Source organism: Gavialis gangeticus, unplaced genomic scaffold (genome assembly GCF_001723915.1).
Source record: "Gavialis gangeticus isolate Ggan-Ray unplaced genomic scaffold, GavGan_comp1, whole genome shotgun sequence".
NCBI lineage: Eukaryota > Metazoa > Chordata > Crocodylia > Gavialidae > Gavialis > Gavialis gangeticus.
The window spans coordinates 10,964,382-10,968,293 of NW_017729024.1; positions in this window are offsets into that span (position 1 = coordinate 10,964,382).

Consider the following 3,912-nt stretch of genomic DNA (forward strand, 5'->3'; position numbering starts at 1 on the left):
TGTTCCCGCCCCGAGGGGGGGGGGGGGGGCTGGACTCAATGATCTGCAAGGTCCCTTCCAGCCCCTAACAATCTATGAATCCATGAATCATGGAACATCAGTTCCACTGGGCTGGTCACTATGTGCAAATGGCTGGCACTCACCTCCTGAAGCAAGTCCTCTTCTCTCTTTGCATTAGATGAGAAGACCACTGCACCAATGCCAGCAACCCCCCCGCCCCCGCAGACATCATCCTCATACTGAAGAATAGCCAAAGAAGGCAATGATATGTCTCTATTCCTTCCTTAGTACCTGCACAATGTGGCCTGTTAATGAGTATAACAATAGCCTGGGAAGCGATTGGAGTTAGGGCAATGAACCCAACCATACTGAAGCAGAAAGACTGGCTTGGGAATGGGGTAGTATGTAGCTTATGTCCCAGAATGAATCATACTTTGGCTCCATGGCCCTGACTATCATGCCAAATTTCTGAGCTTTTATTATCACTGGGAAAAGGGAGGTCAAAATCAAAGCATATGTCCTAATGGTGGCCATGAATTTACTATCTGCTACTATGTAACAAGATAACAAGGGACCCTGAACAATGACTTGTCATTCCTGGCTCTCTTCAAGAAAACGCACCATAAACTTAGCCATGTAATTTGCTATTAGGCTTTTTCAAGCCTGCAAGCAGTCTAATAGTTTGTTCCTAAAATCTTACACATTTTGCAAGAATTGCTTGCCAGTAAACTAGCAATCACTGGAGAGTTCAGTGGTTTGGGACAGAAGGGTCCTAATCCCAATGTATGTGTCGAATTTCTGTGTTTCAGGAACTGTAAAACTGAAGTGAGAAATCATGATCTGGAGAAGGAATGAGGACACATCAGCAAGTATTTTCCCTTTTTGTCCTTTGTAACTTATTCCTGCACTTCCTGGAGCCCTGGGAAAGCTATTTATAGCTATAGGAATTGGGGATTCACCAAGAGACTGAAAATGCATCCTTCTACACTGTAATTCAACATGAGGCATAAATGAGAAATTTGAGAATATGATGATTCTGAGAGCTGGAAAACAGATCCATCTCTTGAGATTCATTCTAGTGAGAAAGCTTGAGGAAAGTCTCAGGATATAAACACACTTGCCTCCATCCTGGGAATATGCTTGGCAATCAGGATGTGTTTCCTCTTCTGACATAGCTTCAAGATCCATCTTCCATTCTGTACTGGTTCACACACTTTTCTTCAGAGAAAGATTTTCTAATTGTTGTTTTACAGCACCTGACCATGGACACCTAGAGAAATACACAGACTAGAGCTCTCCAAACTGCAAGCAGATTTAATTTATACTGAGCAGATCATTTTACAAGTTATATGGATTGATTATTCTTTGGAGGATAAAAGAATACTGAGTCTATTTTTCAAGCATTATTTTCAAGGATTTACAGAGCATATAAGACTAGGCTGTTCTCTAATGTGAGAAGGCTTACTCTCAATTCTATATCATACAAAAGCATCTTGGGTGATTCCACACATGTACTTTACTGAAGAGTAGACTAATTAGCTCTGCAGTAAAGTGTCACTATCTACATGTGTGCTGTTATTAGGGTGCATTAAATTAATTAACTCTGCCGTAAGATCTTACAGCAGAGTACTTATGTGCACTGAAACTCACATGTAAACAGTGATGGAGGCTGGCTGGGGCATGACAGTGCTAAAGTGCAGGGGATGCCTGCTACTTAGCCCTGCACTTTAACACCCTCATGCCCTAGCAAGCCCCTCCACCACTAGATGCTGCCAACCAGAGTCTGGAGATGACCCCTCAGACTCCCTGCCAGCCTTGGGTTGCTTCACTCTGGTTCAAAGTGCTGCAGTCCTGGATGCATGTGTAGACACTGCACCCGGGAGCAGTTGACTCTGGAATGAACTACACTAAAGTTTATTGTTCCACCTTAATTGCACATGTAGATACACCCCTTGATACTAAGCAGGATTAAGTCTAACATCTGAGGTGCAGTCCTGATAAAAACTGAAGTTCTTTGAGGACTTGTTCTATGCATGCAAAGATAGCAAAAATTCAGGCTATACTTGGGGAGGTATTACCCTAATTTGAGAAGAGAGGTAACTTGTCCATGTTGCTTCACCATGGTTGACATATGCAAAATTAATGTCTGAGAACCTTTGCTTTCCACTGTTTAATAGATTAGATGATGATGGTCTAAGAGATAAAAAATATTGTGGACAAATAATAAAATCTACTATCTACCTCAGTGGTGGAAAATGTATAAATCATAACTGTAGAAAAAATACAAGCTTAGAAGGCACTTGTATGAAGGAGCAATCAACATATAATTATGCTGTTTCTTTAGGAGTTCAGGAAATGCATAAAAATGTAAGTTTCTATGAATGGGGAAAGGTGGTTTTGTAATTAAATCATTGTGCTAGGACTCAGGAGGCTTGTGTTCCATTCCCACTAAACAGAGGTAACGTGCTAGGAAATAAGAAGGAAATGCTCTGAAGTGGTCTCCTGAAGAGAGGAAATTGCCTGCTAAGGGTTGTCTATTGTAAAGCTTTTGTCTTGTATTTAACAATAATTATATATATATTTTATTTGTGTTTATTGTTGAGAAGACTGGATGGAACTGGAGATGTATTATTCAATAAGCAGGCTAGCAGGAAAGAGAAATTCAAGGAACAACAATTATACTAGGATCAAGACTGGAGAAAAATGGCTCTGGCCTACCTAGCAGAGGAGGGCCTAAAATTATACATCTTCCATAAAATGAATCACACCACTAGAATAAAACAATATAAGTGAACAAATGGTTTTCCATATGGCCAAAGAAGTGTCTCTGATGGAAAAATGTATAAAGGGCACAAATGAAAAACAGAATGGCAGATCACAATCTTTTCCCTTCTGGCTAAGTGCAGATGTTTTAGGATGGGGAGGGGATTAAAGGGGAGGTTAGGTTGGGTTAAAAATGGCCACCTGATTTTAGTTGGCCCACGTGCGGACCTTACACTTAGACCTGTCTCAGTGATCGGAAATCAATATAAACCTGTAACAGAATAGAAGTTCCATGCACATAGACCAGTCTAAAAATGGTGTGGATCCTGGTCCAAGATAGACCTGGATTGACGTACACTCAATTGATCTCAGTTAAACTAGTGAATGGAACTTCTGTACAGTTACCAGTGCATCCCAAAGGCATGCCCAGGTTGCAGACCAGTCAGCCACCCCCTCCCCAACAACTTTTCCATCCCACAAACCACTCTGGGTGCTGGTTTTATCAGTGTTCACTGCTCCTGGGAGCCAAGGAAGTAAATATCAATGTGGGGAGCGGCAGGAGGGACGTGGTGTTAGGTTCACCGGGGGAAGTGCTGGGGGTCTGAAAATAATCCCCAGTCCCCCCAAACCTCTCCACAGACCCTGTAAGACCCTCTGATCTCACCATCCTCCCCCAGATATCACCAATCTCCCACAGATCCCACCTGCCTCCCGATTGCTCCTGCAGATCCCACTGCTCCCCAATGCCCTGATCCCTCCTGTGGCTGCCACCTGCCTCCCTATCCCCCTGATCCCTCCAGTGGATCCTGCCTGTCCCCAAATCTCCTGATCCCTCCTGTGGGCACTGCCTGCACCCTTGATTCCCCTGATCCTTCCTGTGGATGCTGTCTGCTTCTCCCACCCCCACTGCTTGTACCCCCAATCACCCAATACCCCACCAGCCTGTTTGACCCCTCATTCCCCCAACCCCTTCTGCTAGCCCCCTCCCCACCATCCCCTCTTATCTTATACTGGGTGGCCATTTTAATGTTTTTTAACCTTCCCCTAGCCTCCCAAATATCTCTAGTTAGCCTTCAAGTCCAGCCTGAAGAGTTTTTATCCAGACCAGATTTTGAGATGAGATTTACAGGGTCTACAAAATATTCCTTC